Genomic DNA, 19,203 nt, shown 5'->3' on the forward strand with positions numbered 1-19,203 from the left:
TGTGGCTCAGTGGTAGAGCGCTTGCCTCGCATGCATGAGGCACTGGGTTCGATCCTCAGCACCACATAAAAATGAATAAATACAATAAAGTTATTGTGTCCATTTACAACTAAAAAAAAAAAAAAAAAAAAAAGAAAAGCAACTCAGTAGTGGCGCACACCTGTAGTTCCATTCTGTGAGCACTCCAGAAGCTGAGGCAGGAGGATCACAAGTTTGAGGCCAGCTTCAGCAACCTAGCAAAGACCCTGTCTCAAAATAAAAAAGGACTTGGAGTGCAGCCCAGTGGTAGAATGCCCCTGGGTTCGATCCTCACTGCTGCAGGGGAAAAAGAGCAGAGGAAGAGGAAAGAAGAAGAAAGAGAAGAAAAGAAAAGCAACTCTGAATCCAGAATAAGCTTTTAATTTAGAACAGCTGGATAATCTTGAGCAAATTATTAAAGCTGGCAGAACACCAGTGGCAAAATTCTCACTTGTCAAACTGTAATAAAACTATTTTGTTTTGTTGTAAAAAATAACACGAATGTTTCAAAAGTAATGGGAATATGGTAAGTTTTTAGTATATATAAGTTACAATTAATTATATACCTCATTAGTCCTATTAGCTCTGCAAATATTTAAATTCTTTGACCAAAACCAGAAGACATAATTCTTGATTTTAAAATTTTCATAGTTTACCATTTTATTAAAGATTTTGCTGCTAGGTGTGGTGCTGCACCCCTATCATCTCAGCTACTTGGGAGGCTGAGGCAGGAGGATTGTAAATGCAAGTCCAGTCTTGGCAACTTAGCAAGATCCTGTCTTAAAAATAAAAACAAAAGGCTAAGGATATAGCTCAGGGATAAAGCACTCCTGGGTTCAACCCCAGTACCAAAACAAAACAAAAAGGTTTTGTTGAATTAATTTTTCTGATAAATTCTTTCTTTAATCTTAGCAGCTATGGAAATAGCAAGTAGTTTAAAGTTCAATCTTAAATGTTGATCTGACCATGAAATTACCTTTGGCTATTAAATTTTACCTTATTCTTTCATGAGCTTTTGATTAAATATTTTTGTACGTATTTGCTCAGAAGAATTAACTGGTATCATTTGACATTTGCAAAATCCATAAACTGTGAGAGTACAAGAATACGAATGGAAGGGAGCAGTATTTTCATACTGCCCCATATCCTGCCTTCTTTCCTGAATGATGGAGGGAGTGTCGCTCCCACTGGAGCACTGCTCCCCGCCTTCTGTGTCTTCTGAAGAACAACATACCAGGATTCTCCCCTCTCTCTCCTGCATCTTCATTTTCTCCCTCACTACTGGATTATTCCATTAAGCATAAAATATGCTCTAATATCACCTATTAAAAACGACAGCTGGGCCTGTAATCCTAGAGATTCAGGAGACTGAAACAGGAGGGTTGCAGATTCAAGGTTAGCCTAGGTAACTTAGCAAGATCTTGTCTCAAAATGAAAAAAAAAAAAAAAGAAAGAAAAAAAAGGACTGGGAATGTAGCTCAGTGATAAAGTGACCATAAATCCACTCCCCAGTATTGCCACAAAATACCCTTTCCCTTGGCCCTCTGTCCCCATTCAGCTCTAGCTCCATTCTTAGCTCTCTCTCCAATCCACACTAATATCTACCATCCATCACACCTGTGTTGACAACCCTTACCAAGGATCTTCAACCACACCATACCTGATGGTCAAGACTTTGTCCTCATCCACCTGCCTTCTTGCTCCATTTTGACCCAGTTGCCCACACATCTCCCCAAATCACTTTTCCTCTCAACAAACATATCTCCTCATCCTAGTTTTACAATCCCAACTCACTTTATTTCTTCTATGCCCAACTGCTATGTATAGAAGCCTAATGAATATGTCTTCAACCTTCTTCTCTTTGCCAGCTCCCCTCACACCCATGCCCCATCCCAACATAGCTCTCTGCTGGGACATGATTTTAAATGTTACCTATTCACTGCTAAAAACCATATTTTTATCTCCAGCCCTGATTTCTCCCTTGAGTTTTGGCCCCCAAAATATAAATAATTAATCAAAATCTACATTTAGGTGTCAGAGGTAATATGTCCAAAAGGGAACACTAAATTTTCCCTTATAATTTCTACATCTTGATGTTATGTATGGGAAGAGGGGAGGTGTAAGGATACCAGTCGTTTTGCAAAAGTTCCTTTTAAATGTTTGGTTTCTGTGAATGAGTCAAAGAACTATTACAAGCTGAGTGTTGAAGATGGATTTAACAGGACCTCCCCCATCAAGAAGCTCAATATATTAGTATAAAGCCATAGCTTTGATAGCCACCACTGTCCTTGACATGTACTACTTACCAGTTATCCAAATTTGACAACTTCTTGTCCTCAGTTTCCTCATCTCTGACATCATAATAATAAAAGCCATACTTTTCTTATTTGGTTGTTATGAGAATCCAAGTAATCTATGTAAAAATGAAGATTACAGAGGCTGGCAGGCAGAAAAACACTCTATAAATGTTAACTTTTGAACAAGTGTTGAAAATCATACGCTTTATTGTCACCTGAAATTCAAAGTGTTTTTTCTTTATGCCTGGAAGAAGAGACATACATATAAAGAAAGATAAGAAAATACACAATACACTTAGAGTGGTACATAAAATGATTTCCAAAAGAAAATGTTTCCCAACAAAAAGTCAAAAATAAGTAATTGTCACAGAGATATCAACTGCATAAATGTCTTTTTCTCTATCTTCTGTTACTTCTTTTAACTTCTTTTATCTTTGCCTATGGGTCATCTCTTTCCTCTCAAGGATTTTTCATTAAAAGAGGACACTTCACACTCAAAGCCACATTCATTCTTCCCTCCTCCTGCATACAAAGGATATGTTGCACTGAAATCCAAGTCACAGCCCTGACTGTGCCCAAAGATCAATTATAGAAAGTCATAAATGAAATGCTTTTCAAGCACTCTGATTTCCAGACTGTGGGGATTGTTTCTCTTCTCTGGGTACAGGCATTGAGTGTTTAGAAGTATGTTCTTTCCTTGGAAAACATTAAAGGCAATGATAGGAAACAAAATTGTTTTGCAGATCAGTAAATGCTCTTTCAGTTATTTGCTATCAGCTTTTTTCAATCTTGGTTGAGAAAAGTCAGTGATGTCTTGAACTCTGAAATTGCCTTTAGAAGGTCTTACCAACCTAGCTCATCATCCCACCCAGCCCTAGTTTTTTTCTAAGACTCCTCTTTGTTAGGTGCAGGACAGGCTGAGTAAGCTGTCTGCAGGGCATGCCAAACAAAGTTAGCTGCAGGATGACCTGGCCTCTCAAACCCTCTGTCTGGTTCTTTATCAACTATTTGCTTCAAGCCCAACGCCCAAGCCCCCGCTCAAGGCTGAACACTCAACCCCCTGCTCAAGGTCGAACACGTAACCCCCTTTGTGCCAACAAGGCAGCTTGCAGACCCAAAGACCTCATTAGATTTGGGCTACAAAAACAACCCTCCCGCCGGGCCCCTCTCTCTCTTACTATCTCTCTTGCTCTTGCTCTCTCTCTTGCTCTCCCTCTTGCTCTTGCTCTCTCTTTCTTCTCTCTCTGTCTCTCTCTCTCTCTTTCTCTTTCTTTCTTTTCTCCTTTGTTGCACTGCTGCAATAAAGATCTCTTGGTCGCTCCGAGTGTTGTGGTCACTTTCCTTTCACTCTTAATTCTTGTATGACCAGAGTTTTATAGACTCTATTATTAAGTCATTTCCATAGCAATCTTCTCATGTTAGAAGATTTTTGTGGACAGCATATTTTACATCATATATATATATATATATATATATATATATACACACTTTTAAAATAAATCTTTACATTCACATAAATTATTGGAAAAAATGAACTTACTGAATTTCACATCAAAATACTGAGGTACTGGACTGAGATACATCCTTCTGGTTTTCCTACAGGCCTTATTTAACCATGCAGTCTAATCAGCATTCAGAATAAGGGATGTCAGGAAGGACAGTTTCTATGTTAGGAACTTCCAAGACCTGAGAGGGAAGCATCACACACCTTCTTTTACAGATGGAGAAACAGACTCAGAGAGGTTGGGATGCCTAATTGTTCACACAGCTGGTGATGTGGCAGTGCTGAATTGATGGTCTTATCTATCTATCCCTGGTTCATCTTATTTGCTCTTTATCACTAGGATAAGCAAAGCTTCTCTTCAGAAGTTTTGTAATCTCTTCAGATATAATCTAACTCAATGTCATCCAGATCCTCTCTGCTCCAATTCGACCCTTGACCCAGCCTCAGAAACCTATCTACGCCACCTTAGACACTAAGGCATACCAAGTGTTACTCCAGAGTGCCGCCAAATTTCTGACTTTCGTGGTACTAGATCTGTCACCATCAAGGATGAGCCAGGCTCAGATCAAACCTTGATGCAAGACAAGGCAGAACTCCTAGTCAGGACCAAAAGAAAACTGGCCTCAGAAAATGGGAAGTGAGGGAAGCAGAGGACCTGCAGCCAGAAGACTAAGCACTGCTCCCAAGTTCCTCATTTGCCAGCAACTGGATGTTGAGTTGCCTCACTTTACTGAGCTCCAGCTTCTTAATGGAGATAGTGTTAATGGAGAATAATGAATAATGAAAAATGGAGACAGCATTACCAGCAGCCAAGCCAGGGAACTTGCCTGATATGACCACAGTTAGTCACCCACCTTTACAACCATGAAAAAGGGAGAAATTAATTTTATGCACTCTGATCAAACTGGAGAGAAGGAATGAACCATTCTGTTAGCGAACAAGGGCAACTGCCTGGATCCCAACTGGCTATAAAAAGGACATAGTGTGCCTTTTTCTAATGTAGATGGGTGGCCAAATTCAGTCAGAAAGGATCCATGCAGATTCCCTGGCTGGACTGCCAAAAACAATAGTTGAAATTTCTGACTTTCCAAACAGCTTTAGCATAATGATGAAAAGAAACAATGGAGATGGCCCAAGTGATTCTCAACAGAAAAGTGAATAAACAAAGTATGACATATCTGTACAATAGAATATTACTCAAAAACAAAAAGGAACAAATTACCTGAGACCAGACAGAAGAATCTTGAAAGCATTATGCTAAGGAAAACAGGGCAGATGAAGACTGCAGAACTCCATTTATAAGACGTTCTACAGCAAGAAAAACAAACCTGTGGTGATAGAAATCAGGATAACAGTTTCATGAGATCAGAGTAAGGAGTTGACTGAGACAGGATATGAGGAAACTTTCTGGGGTGATTCTATGTCTTGATAGACATAAGGAATTATCACTAACCTCTACATATTTCACCATATGTAAATGGTACCTCAATTAAAGAAGATGTCGAAATTCACAAATTTTTGTAAATAGGAGAACTCTACACAACTGTAAAATGCCATAGTTGCCCCATAAAATATTAGTCCTCTTTATATTGGTCAGGTTGGTCAGAAAACCTCAAAGGAGTGACTTGTGGTGGCTCAGAAAGATGCACTTAATTGTAGTTGCTGTCTTTTATTATCCAGAGCTTATGGTTGGATCCAAATATAGGGATTTCTGAGAAAAGCAAAGAGCACATAAATAAAGCAATACTAAGTTTAGAAATAATGAGTCACATTCTAATAGCAAAGTGGCATATGGACCATTCCACAGCATATACACTTCCTCTAAATCAGACTCCCTCAATTTCCATAGGAAAGGGAAGTTTCTATTTAAAATTTAGTTCAAGAAAAGTAAGTCGCAATAAAAAGAATAATAGCCATTTGTATTGGGTGCACAAAACTCTTCCAGATGTTTCTCTTTCTACTCACAACAGCCCTATAAAGCAGACAGGATTGTCTCCATTTCAAAGATAAGTAAAACAAGACTCAAGAGTGGCTAAGTTACTAGGAGTTAAGATACACACTAAGAATTCAAACCTGTGTGTGTCTGACTTCATAGCTTCTGGGTAAACTTACCCACTTAGTGGGCCAATTAGTTACCTACACAGTAGTGTGTAATTAAATCTCATTACACAATAATTATTAATAGTAATATCTAACATTTATTGAGCCCTTATCAACTGTCAGTGATTTAACATGCATTAATTCATTAAATGCTTAAACCAAGCTAAGAGGTAGGCATTATCACCAGCCCAAATTTATACAAATGAAGAAACTAAGAGATGTAAAGAAACTTTCCCAAGGTCATACACATAGCCCAGCAGAGCCTGGATTTATGCCGAAGAAGCCTAGATTGGAAGGCCAAACAACCATTACAACCATTGTGTCACTAGATGGGGTCTAAGAATAGAAAGGGGGACCTCACCTCAGCCCTGGCATGTTCTTGTCTTAAACCACAGACTGGAATATCAGGATGAATTAAAAATGCACAAGTAGAGATTTATCCAGAAAAGCAAACAATAGAATAGGGTACTCAAAAGGAGAGGGAGTCTGGGTCCTGAAGAGTGAGTGAGTGAGGCATGCTTTAGGGGTCTCAGTTTTCTTCTTTCAAAGGAAATTTTGTAAATGGTGAACATGAAGAAGTGTGGCGTGGCATCAGCCTAATGACAGCAAGCCTTTTGATCATAGAGCACAGAGTAGGCCACAGTGGTCTCATTCTTCTCTGAATCCTCAGGCTGATGTTTTCTAGTTAATAGGCAGCTCTTGACTGTTCCCATATTATATGTTTCTAACATGCACTGTCTCTGTCTAGGTTTATTTTAATTAGTCTAAAAATATATTTTGGAAGCAAAAGAGGTATATAGGTATGAATTAAGTGGATCTGCAATACTCTAAGATTTATTGAACCTTTTAAAAATTTAGGCCTACACCTGGGGTAGTGAAGGTCAGGGCAGTTATGGAGTTTTTAGATTTTTTGTAGATTCTTTCCTTCCAATTATCCATCCTGCTTTCTTCTATCCTACCTCAGTTGTACCTTACCAGGTGGCTTATCTCTGAGAATTCAAAATGCAAAGCATCATACAACAGGATTAAAATCTTACTTCCAGAAAAGACTAGAAACATTTTCAGATTTCCAGGGGCTGGTCCTAGATTGTAAAATGACACACATCTTCTGGGCACAGTGGCTTGGGCAGGAAAGGCAGGAGGATCACAAATTCAAACAAGCTTCAACAACATAGCAAGACTCTGTCTCAAAATTTTAAAAAGTAAATAATTAAATCAAAAGTTTGGGGATGTTGCTTAATGGTAAAGCACTTGAGGGTTCAATCCTAGTACTGAAAAAAAGAAAGAAAAGAAACCTACATCTTCTTTTACTTTTCACTCCTAAGAGCAGTAGGGACTATGCTATAACTATAGTAAATATAATGATAACAGAAATTTATATTTTTTTTTATTAACAAGTATCTAGAAAATTCACAAGGTCAGACATGGCTCCTTGATAATGGACTGTCTCTTAAAAATTTCATTCATCTAGTCCAGTGGGTCACACCAACACCTCCAAAAAATGTCAGATTCCCAAGGTAAAGGCTCACTGTGTAGAAGGAAGAGTAGAAGGAGGAGTATAGCAGAGGGAAGAAAGACTAAGCTTAAAGAAGAAACCCATGTGTTTCTGATACTCTCCATCCTCTTCCTCCTCTTAGAGATTACTGATCTAAGACTCATATTTCTATCACAGGGTTCTCAGATTTTTGCATGTGACAAAATCATCTGGAGCGGTGGGATTTCTATCAAGTTCCCAGGTGAGGTTAATACTGCTGGCCTAAAGCCCACATATTGAGAACCATCACCCTATAATATTAATCCCTACATAGCCCCTGCTTAAATACCTCCAACCACAAGGGACAATGAAGTTGAATTAACACTGCCCACTAAACCAAGCAGGAAGTTCTTATTTCATTTACTGACAATGAGGAAATGCTATCGATGTCAAGCATAAAAACTCTTTTTAATAATAAATTCTAAACATGTTATTATAAAATAAAAACAACAGAAATAGGTATATTTCACTAAATACAAAAAGGCAGACTCTTCTTTTAAAACTACCAGAAAGCTCAGTTCAAAATTGTCCATGTACAATGTTTATGCCTCATCAGAAGAAAACCCCTGCAGACCCAGAGCAAATATGCAGGTTCTGCATAAATGTTGACAGCCTGAGTCTCAGTTGAGCTCATTTAGCTTAACAAGTCTCTATCTCCAGTTCACAGTCAGAACAGAGATCAATAAAAGCTCTATAATGCTTTTCTGTTAGTCTCCAAACTTTCTTTGCACAAGTGATTAAGGATGAGCAGAGGTCAATAGTGTGGTAGACATAGACCATGCTTACTTGCTCATTAGAGCTCACTACAAGTTACAAAGCCAAGTGGCATTTTTTAGGGGCTTTTTGTGTTTTTCTGGGGTTGTTTAAGAGATCCTCCCCTCCATTGGTTAGAAAAACTACAAATCCTACACAGGAAAAAGGCCTTGGGAATCTCATGGTTTAATTTCCCATTGGCCTATGTTGGAAAAATCTTTTCTGTTTTTTGTTTTGTTTTGAGATGGCATCCCACTATGTTGCCTAGGCTGGTCTCAGTCTCAAACTTGCATATTATAGATAGCAAAGTTAGGGCACCTCCCTTGATCTCTGCATAAGAGATAAATGAACTATGTAAAAAAAGGGGAAAATGAATTAATACAGTTTAATCAAACTGGGGAGATACAATTAGATTGTTTCTCTGCAGGTCCTGGGGAAGGAAAAACAAAACCAGGAGATACATATATGTAGATTTAGCCAGGCAGTGCCAGCCAGAGAACACATTAGTTTCAATTTCCTTGGTGTCTATAGGAGCCAGTGGGTGGTTTTAGTTCCATTCTCAGCATGAGAAAGTTCAGGAGCTAAACTATTCAGAGTTTTTAATTTCAAAGGGGCTCTGTTTCATGAGGGCTCAAATGATCCTCCCACCTCAACGTCCCAAGTAGCTGGGACTACAGGCTTGAACACCATCATGAACTCTTTTTTAGAACATTTTAGGAGAGGTAAATATGACAGTCTTCAAGATGGAAATGAAGACAGAGATCTTCAGGACTTCCCTGTGAGAGAAACCTTACCTGGCTCTCTGACCTACTCCTTTTGGGGCATGATTGTTATTTCAAATAAATCCTTTCAGACTATGGTAACTACAACAGCCTTGGAAGGGAGTCAAGACAGCTCAACTAAATAACTGACCACCATAAAAATAAAAGAAATTAGCCTGCACTTGTTGCCACAGTATGTCAGATTAGGCACAGTTGAACATGAGTTTCAATAAATGCTTCTTGGATAAATTAATCATCAGGCCACCGTGGATATTCACACTGTAGTAGTATATTTATAATTTACCCTAAACATTGTGTTCTATTGCTGAGAGTCCCATGAGGCTTCAAAGATACGAGTTTTAGTTTGAGAGCAAAAGGAATAGTGTTTTACACATAAAATGCTTGCTAGTGACACCAAAGGAATACTTCAATATAGAAGAAAAGTGTGTTAAGTGGTAGGTGTTAGGCCTAGATTGTCATTTTCCGACTTTAAAAAAAAAATAACTCTTTATCAACTTTACTACTAAGGAAGAAACCTAATAACCACTGAGTACCTACTCTATACAAGGCAATGGGAAAGACTCTTCTACAAACATCACCTGAATCATGACATCAGTAAGTGCTATATCCAGGTAATCCACATGAATATTATTAAAAAAAAAAAACCCAATCAGGTAACTTAATTTTTTGTACTGAGTATTTTAATTACAGGGCACTATACCACTAAGCTACATCCCCATTTCTTTTTATTTATTATTTTGAGATAGGGTCTCCCTAAATCGCTCAGTCTAGCCTCAAATTTGTGATCCTCTAGCCTCAACCTCCTGAGTGGCTGGGATTATAGGCATGTACCAGCACACTTGGCCTATCAGATAACTTCAATGTTAAATTTAAATTAAATAACACGACAGTTATAAAGTTGAAAAGTAAACTTCTAACACCTAGCAAAAGTTTCCCTACATTTGTTAAATGGCAAGAAGTGCAGAAAACAACAATTGACTTTAGTAAAAGAGAGTAAGAAGAATAATTCCTAGTTTAGTTAGGAATATCCTGTAACTTAACTAGGGCACTGGATGTGGATTATTTTCTCACGCATGAAAGTCAATCAAAAGATGGAAAGTAATGGTTTGGAAGACCTTGGAGAGGCTAAGGATTATCATTCCATTCTTCACAAGAGGCCAGGAAGTCTAAAACTTCTCCAAGTATAGGAGGCCTCAAATAAAAACATTTATCAGATACATATATGATCAAAAGCAAGTACCACCTGAGCACACTTGCTGTTAAATTCTCTCTCCAGCCTCTCATTTTCTATGTTGTATCTCTCCCTAGCTCAGCCACATTTTATTTCTCTTTTCATTTTGGAGGGGAAATGTCTGGTTTTTGTCTCTCCGTGTCTTTTCAATGTTCCCATCCTCATTTCTTTCCTTTATTCCTCCCTTTCTTTCTTCCCCGATAATCAAAATATAGATAGAAATTTAGTCCTCAAATTTATTTTAGAGCCAAATGCTGCTAAAGGGAGGACACAAATGCTTGTTAGAAAATTTTATGGTTCTCCCGTAAGAATGCCTTATTACATATAAGAGGAAGTGAGGAGAAAGGGAAAAAAAAAACAAGGGAGAGAAATGAATTACAGTAGATGGGGTAGAGAGAGAAAGTGGGAGGGAAGGGGAGGGGGGATAGTAGAGGATAGGAAAGGAAACAGAATACAATAGTCACTAGTATGGCAATATGTAAAAACGTGGATGTGTAACCGATGTGATTCTGCAATCTATATATGGGGTAAAAATGGGAGTTCATAACCCACTTGAATCAAATGTATGAAATATGATATGTCAAGAACTATGTAATGTTTTGAACAACTAATAATAAAAAAATGCAAAAAAAAAAGAAATTGAAAAAAAAAAGAATGCCTTATTTTTTCTGATGTGCTTCACCTCTACTTAAAACTTCAAGGTTTTGTCAGTATGGTGGCAGATGCCCCCAATCCCAGTGACTCTGGAGTTCTGAGGCAGGAGGAATCAAATTTAAGGCCAGTCTGGACAACTTAGCCATACCCTGTTTCAAAATAAAAAATAAAAAAACAAAAAAATGACTGGGGATGTAGCTCAGTGGTAAAGCATTCCTGGATTGGATCCCCAATACCACTAAATAATAAATAAACAGATAATAGATGATCCAAATAGGTAAAAATTAAAACTTCAAGATTTTAAAATGAATATAATTGTCTTGAAATCTAATAAAACACATGCTAAGACTCCATTAAAGGTAATTTTAAGATAGACTCATGAGAAGCATAATTTTTTTTTCAGCCCTGGAGAAAGAATACACACTACAAAAAAGTATGTACCTCGAAATTCTTGTCCATCTGTAAAGACAATTAATAAGTAAAAAAAAAAAGACATAATAAAAAAAATTCCAGTATAGAAAACTTGGGGCAAATAAAATGTATTATCACTGAGATATTATATATAATATCATATTATATTATTTTACATTAGGTTATATATCATTCTCAATTATATTGTTTCAGGATAGAGAATGAAAACCTGAAGCAGAATACTAACAACACAATTTATCTTAATATAAAAGAAATAGAAAAAATACAATTTATCTTAATATAAGGACATTTTTTTTTCAAAGGTAAAGAGAAATTCTATCCCTAGCATTCATTTCAGTTCAGGTATTGACCTACCTCTTAATCGCTCCTTCCTTTGTTATTATTGATTTCAAAATCAGAAGGAGGGCTCACCATTTCTTCATTTGTTTGTCCCTCAAATGCCTACAGGGAGTTGAAGCTGACAGAGAGGAAAAGGATAGTATTCTCTTGCCTCTGCAGCTTCTAAACTTAGAGACAACCTCAGAGAGCCAAATGCCTCTAGAGGGAGGACACAAATGCTGATAAACTGCTGAGTGAAAGTATTTGCCCTTCTTATAAATATCAAAGAACAAAAATTGTGCTCCAAGATTCCTCACAGGTTCAGAACCACTATCAGGCCCTATCATGGGTCCAAATTCAGGATTTGGCTAATTGGGCTTCAAAATCAGGTACTCTATTGCTAAACCCACTGAGGCTCACTCTTACTCTATTCTCCTGGGATTTGAAAAATCCTTTGTCCTCAGAAGGACTTAAGTTTGGGTTTTCACTCTGTCTCTCTAAAGATCTCTCACAGAGAATTCTAAGTAGGCCCTCCACAAAATATGCTGTATTTAAGTAGCCACTGCAGAAAATAGTTCTTGCCCCCCAAAATTGAAAGCTATAACCTAGAATTGTTCATCTATTTATTCAATAGTTTGAGGAATGTCTAGACAGCCTGTGACTCAAAATCTTATCTTAACTTTCCTTAGCAAAGAAGTTATGAGCCTACTTGAAACTAAATTGAAAACATAATCCCTTCTCATTTTTATTTAATTTTCTCCTGAATTAAATTTGGATACCTGCTTGGCAAATGCAGCTTCATAATAAAGCCATTCTTCCCACTGTTTGCCACTTCTACAAGAAACTTCTAAATAGAAATTGGAACTGCTCTCTCTCTCATCCAAGTAAATTCAATTATCAATGTTAGTGGGAGACGAGGACAATGTGAAATAAAACCTAAGTAAGTCAAATGTTTTACTTTAATTGCCCATGTTACCTCCTAACTTCCCCAGCACTGCTGTCAAATTAAAAGCAAATGTAAAACTTATATATGATTATCATTCATTAGCTTGATGACTTCCTAACTAAGCAACTTGACCATTCCAACCTCAAATTCAGAATTCAAGCTTGTACTTCTGCAAACTTAAAAATTTTATGGACCTCTAGAATGCTTTGAATATAGGAGACCCACAAATGTTAGTTACATCCACATGTTCCAAGGGACTATTTCATGGCCCTGATTACTTAATTAAGTCCACTCTCAATTGATAAGACAATAAATATATGATAAAGAGCACTTCAACTTACATTTTCTTCTGCATGTTCTTTTATTTCAGAAATCCTCTCTCCTATTTCAGAAATCCTCTGTCCCTCTACCTGCTTTTATTATCTGTAAACCTAGACACTTGGCAAGCTGAGGCAGGATGGTGGCAAGTTTGAGGCTAACCTAGGCAACTTAGTGAGATTCGTGTCTCAAAATAAAAATTAAAAAAGGATTGGGAACACATCTCAATGTGTCTCAGCAACAGAGCACTCCTGGGCTCAGGTCCAATACACCAAAAAATAAAAATAAAAAAAGTCACAGGTTTTTGACTTTTGGGGGCATAAGGTTATATATTTTTAATCATTTATATTTGAAAATTTTTCTCCTTCTTAAATCTAGGTAACTATCATCATTCACCCAGTTCAGACCTGAAAGGCATTAGTCACAATGGTTCTCTCTAGGCCACAATGGCTAATTTCCTCGATGCCAAGAATCTCTCTTACTGCTCCTTCTGTTTTCTTCATCAAGAAATTCTCAGTAGACATACTTTCCCCTTATTAACAAGAGTTGTATGTGTAATCAGAAACATCTACCCAGTGTGGCACTCTCTTCTTGGTCCACCCGGTCACCCCACCTTGACAATGTCTTTCTGGTTAGTAAGTGTTCTCGGTCAACGATAGACACTGATACCCTGCTTTCCTGTCAGTCATGGTAATTACACCTGTTTCATCCACTCCTTAGATTTTCTATCAAATGCTCAACCAGATGCTTAACCAGATGCTTAACTGGACTCTCAGTTCTAAAGCCTGAGCAGAGACAATATATTCTAGTAGGTATAAACTCATAAAGAAGTCCATACTTTTCAAATGCAAATTGAAAAGAGAGTCTACAAAGTATGCTACCTCTTTAACTTTATCTCTGCAAGTCAGACCTTAACTTTCTTTAAGTGAAGACTCTTGTATCCTCACATCAATATCAGTGAACTATGGAAAATTCTAAGTCTCCATTCCCAACACTTTTCTAATTTAGAAGTTCAAGAAAGAAATACTCTTCTAAGTTAAACTTTTTTTTTAGCCCTAAAGGATCTGGATGACAATATACATTTTTAATATAATTCAATAAAAATCACTTATTGCTACCCCTGTTTTTCCTCTTAATCTTCTCCATGTCCTTCTTGGTTTAAAAGCTTTTAGAATTAATACATTCCTAGGGGAAATGTTGAATTGTAGTGTATTTTTTTTTATTTGACATTGAATGCTGTTGGCCATGTAAATTAACCTTCTTGGCCTTAAAATATTACCCATCGGTAAACTTTCTTATTAAATGGGATTAGTGTTTATTTTTGTTTCTTAATCATATGGTATAGTTTAAAGGAAATAAAGATGAGGGCAGTCGGCCCACCTGTAATCCTAGTGACTCAGGAGGCCAAGACAGGAGGATTGCAAGTTCAAGGCCAGCCTGTCAATTTAGGAAGGCCCTATTTCAAAATTAAAAATGTAAAGGATTGGGGATGTAGCTCAGTGGTAAAGCGCCCATGGATTCAATCCCTTCTCCTTATTTAAAAAAAAAAAAAGGAAATGATACTGTGACCTTTCTGCAAGATATTTAACAGACCCTTTAACAGGCACGGAGATTGCCAACCACAATTCAAGATACTAAGTGAGATATTGATATTAGTAGGAAGGATGCAGGGTTACCAGGACATAGTCCCTGGACATTGCTAAACTTCATTCACATTTGGGGCTTACAACAAAAGTTTAATAAAAGAAATTCAAGACTTTTACACTAAAAACTACAAAATTCTGTTTTTAAAAAAAACTTTTAAAAAATGTTCAAGGATCAGAACAGTTCATATTGTTTAGATGGCATACCCCCAGATTAATCTATAGATGCAATCTATAGAAATGGATACCAGAACTTAATCAAGATCCCAATTGCCTTTTTCACAAAAACTGACAAATCAATTATAAAAGTTATATGCTAAGGATCAAGAAGAGCCAAAGCAATCCTAAATGACAAGATCAAAATTGGATAACTAACACTTCCCAATTTCAAAATATATCCCATTAAAGCTACAGTAATTAAAACAGTATGGGACCATGTTTATAGCAGCACAATTCAAAATAGCCAAACTATGGAACCAGCCTAAGGGTCCATCAATGGATGAAGAGATGAAGAAATGGGTATATATTCATAATAGAGTTTTATTCAGCTATCAAAAAAATGAAATCATAGCATTTTGAGGAAAATGGATGGAACTAGAGACCATCCTGTTGAATGAGTCAAATTCAGAAGGTTAGAAGAGTTGTGTTTTTTTCTTGTATAAGGAAGCTAAAGAGGAAAAAGGAAAACAAAGGTGGCAGTGGATTTCCTAAAAATCAAAGGGAGATCAGTAGAGAAAAAGGACCAAGATGTGGGAGGGAAGGGAAAAGTGCTAGGGAGTGATACTGGCCAATTTATATTGTTATATTGTGTGCACATACAAATATGTAACAAGAAATCCCATCTTTATGTACAACTATAATGCACCAATAAAAAAATGTGGAAAAAATAAAACAATATGGCACTGGCGTAAAGCAAGGTCTGTGGACCAAGTGAATAGAATTGAGTGTCCAGAAATAACCCCTTACATTATGGCCAACTGATTTTGGTAAAGGTATTAAGACAATTCAACAGAGAAAGAATAGTCTTTTCAGCAAATGGTGCTTGGGCAGTTTGCAAAAGAACAATTTGGATACATACAAAAATTAACTTAAAATAGATCATACACCTAAACATAAGAGCTAAACGTCTAAAACTCCTAGAAGAAAATATAGAAGTAGATCTTTGCAAACTTAGGTTAGGCGATGGTTTACATTACATACAACACTAAATGCACAAGAGACAAAAGAAAAAAGAGATAAATTAGATTTTACAAAACTTAACAACTTGCAATGGTGGAGCACACTTCTGTAATTACAGCTACTCAGGAGGCCAAGGCAGAAAGATTGCAAGTCTGAGACCAATCTGGGCAACTTAGTAAGACCCTGTCTTAAAATTAAAAAGTAAAAAAGGGGTGGGGCAATGTACCCCTGGATTCAAACCCCAGTACTGAAGAAAAAGAAAGAAAGAAAGAAAGAAAGAAAGAAAGAAAGAAAGAAGAAATGAACAACTTGTGTGCTTCAAATGATACTATCAAAAAAATGATCAGACTGCCCACAAGATGGGGAAAAAAAAAAACCTTTGCAAATTATGTGTCTGACAAGGAACTTGTATCCAAAATATTTAGAATATGTAAAGGATTTTTACAAGTCAACAATGAAAAGACAAATAACCCAATTTAAAAATTGGCAAATAATTTGAATAGGCATTTCTCCAAACATGTTCAAATCACCAATAAACACATAAAAAGCTGCTCAATGTAATTATTCATTAGGAAAATACAAACCAAACCACAGACTCACCAGAATGGCTAAAAATCATAAAGACAAACAACAAGTGTTAGCCAAGATATGCAGAAATTAAAATTTCTCATATTATTTGTGAGAATGTAAAATAATACAACCATCTTGGGAAATTGGAAGTACTTCAAAAAATTAGAGATTTATCATATGGCCCATTGATTCTTTCCTAGATATATACCTAAGAGAAATGAAAATATGTCCACACAAAAACTTGTACATGAATGTTGATAGCAGCATTGCTCTTAATAACCCCCAAATAGAAACAATCCAAATGTGAATTAACTGATGAAATGGATGAACAAAATGTAGTACAGCCACATAGTAGAATATTATTCAGCAACATAAAAAAAGGAAATTTGGTTATACACGATGATGTGAAAGAACCTCAAAAATGTTAAGTCACAAAAGATCACATATGGTATGCTTTTATTTATGTAAAATATCCAGAATAGACAAATTCATACACAAAGGAAAAATTCATGGTTGCCTAGGGTCAGAAGTGGGTTTAGAGGAATGGGACATGATGGCTAACAAGCATGGGTTTTCTTTTGGGTTGTGAAAATGTTCTGGAATTAGGTAGTGATGATGATTAACAGTTCTGAGAACTGTTTCAAAACCGCTAAACTGTACCTTATAAAAGAGTGAATTGCATATTTAATTATATGTCAATAGCATTGTTTTAAAAGAGTATAATAGGTAGAAGAGTAAGACAGCCATTTACAAAATTAAAAACTGGAGATTAGTATCAACTCTTGGTTGCTGGTTGTGGTGAGATTTTGTTTTAGTTTACACAGGTTAAGGGCATATTGTGATCTGCCTGATTTTTAAAAGTCTAGTCCTGCTGGGAAGAACTTCTCACGTAATTATTATGTGTCTATGAGATGTTGCACCAAATTCCCCTGATGCCTCCCACACACCTGTTATGTAAATTTAGAATATTCATTAGATCAGAAATTAAAGTCTGGGACAGAACTATCCATTGCCAATGTGTTTCCATGAAGTTCGTTTTCTGTTGTTTCATCTTGACATCTAAATTGTCTTATTGCCTAGTTTTGCTATTTCTTATTTTCACTTTGTATTTGCTCTTTTCATCCTTAATAGTAACCCTGATCTGAAAGTTTAATTTAACAGGAATTAAAATAATGCCTTTACAATAACTGGCAAATTCTCCATTGAAAAATGTCATGACACTAGAGTAGCTATGAATTTTCATAGTACATAAGAGTCAGAGAAAGATGTTTTGTTAAAGATGAATGACAACTCTTTTAGTGGGAGTGGGAGACAGTGCGGCTGGGTTCCCTCCTTTCTTGTTTCACAGCCATTCATTACCTTGGAAGAGTCTTAAACCAATTGATGAAGGATAAGAAAACTAGTCAAGGGCCAGGCACTGTGGCGATGCAGGTCTATTATCCCAACAGCTCTGGAGACTGAGGCAGGAGGGTCTCGAGTTCAACACCAGCCTCAACAACAGCAAGGCACTAAGCAACTCAATGAAACACTGTCTCTAAATTAAAAAAAAAAAATAGGGCTGGGGATGTGGCTCAGTTGTTGAGTGCCCCTGAGTTCAATCACTGGTACCAAAACAAAAAAAGAAAAAGAAAAAGAAAATTAGTCAAGGAAGTTGATTGCTAAATCAAAACCCTTCCAAGAAGCAATAAATCAATTAGCAAAGCACAGCTGAAGTAAGTTTGTTCTGGGTAGAACAGATTACATACCAAAACCTAAAATAAAATGGTTGGATTATTCAAAATTCTGAGCACTTTAGACCAAATCTATATATAAGATTTTGAGAGTTCTGTATTATCATTAATTTCTTCTAGAGTCTCTCTCTCAGAATTTCTTTTTCCTAATTTCTACTTTAATAACCTGAAGATTATTGTTTTGTTTGTTTTTTAATCAACTTTTGTTTTAGTAAAAGTCTTTTAAAGAGAAAGTGCTGTGTGATTTAATGCAATTCCAATCAAAATCCCAATAACATTCTTCATAGAAATAGAAAAAACAATCATGAAATTCATCTGGAAAAATAAGAGATGCAGAATAGCTAAATCAATCCTTAGCAAGAAGAGTGAAGCAGTTGGCATCACTATACCAGACCTTAAACTATACTACAGAGCAATAGTAACAAAAACAGCATAGTATTGGCACCAAAATAGACAGGTAGACCAATGGTACGGAATAGAGGACACAGAGACTAATCCACATAATTACAGTTATCTTATATTAGACAAAGGTGCCAAAAATCTACACTGGAGAAAAGACAGCCTCTTCAACAAATGGTGGTGGGAAAACTGCAAATCCATATGCAACAAAATGAAATTAAACCCCTATCTCTCACCATTCACAAAACTTAACTCAAAGTGGATCAAGGACCTAGGAATTAAACTAGAGACCCTGCATCTAATAAGAAGAAAAAGTAGGCTCAAATATCCATCATATTGGATTAGGCCCCTACTTCCTTAACAAGACTCCTATAGTGAAAGAATTAAAATCAAGAATTAATAAATGGGATGTATTCAAACTAAAAAAAAACTTCTCAGCAAAAGAAACAATCAGTGAGGTAAATAGAGAGCCTACATTTTAGGAGCAAATTTTATCAATTAGAGCACTAATCTCTAGGGTATATAAAGAACTCAAAAAGCTAAACTCCAAAAAAAAAATAAATAACCCAATTAATAAATGAGCAAAGGAACCAAACAGTCACTTCTCAGAAGGTGATATACAATCGATCAATAAATATATGAAAAAATGTTCAACATCTCTAGAAATTAGAGAAATGCAAATCAAAACTACTCTAAAATTTTATCTCACTCCAGTCAGGATGGCAGCAATTAAGAATACAAACAACAGTATTGTCAAGGATGTGAGGAAAAAGGCACACTCATACATTGCTGGTG

General features: G+C 36.4%; 1 protein-coding gene across 2 annotated transcripts in view; it reads right to left on the bottom strand.

Annotated features, from left to right (window-relative positions):
• Otol1 (otolin 1) overlaps positions 1–11,776 on the bottom strand; it is a 103,799-nt gene extending 92,023 nt beyond the window's left edge. The window contains exon 1 of one of the 2 annotated variants that reach the window (XM_015494353.2): positions 11,660–11,776. The gene's annotated coding sequence lies outside the window, so the exon portion shown is untranslated. The remainder of the gene's footprint in view (positions 1–11,659) is intronic. The other variant, XM_048814373.1, reaches the window with a different exon arrangement.
• Positions 11,777–19,203: the final 7,427 nt, after the last annotated feature.

This window comes from Marmota marmota, unplaced genomic scaffold (genome assembly GCF_001458135.2).
Source record: "Marmota marmota marmota unplaced genomic scaffold, marMar, whole genome shotgun sequence".
NCBI lineage: Eukaryota > Metazoa > Chordata > Mammalia > Rodentia > Sciuridae > Marmota > Marmota marmota.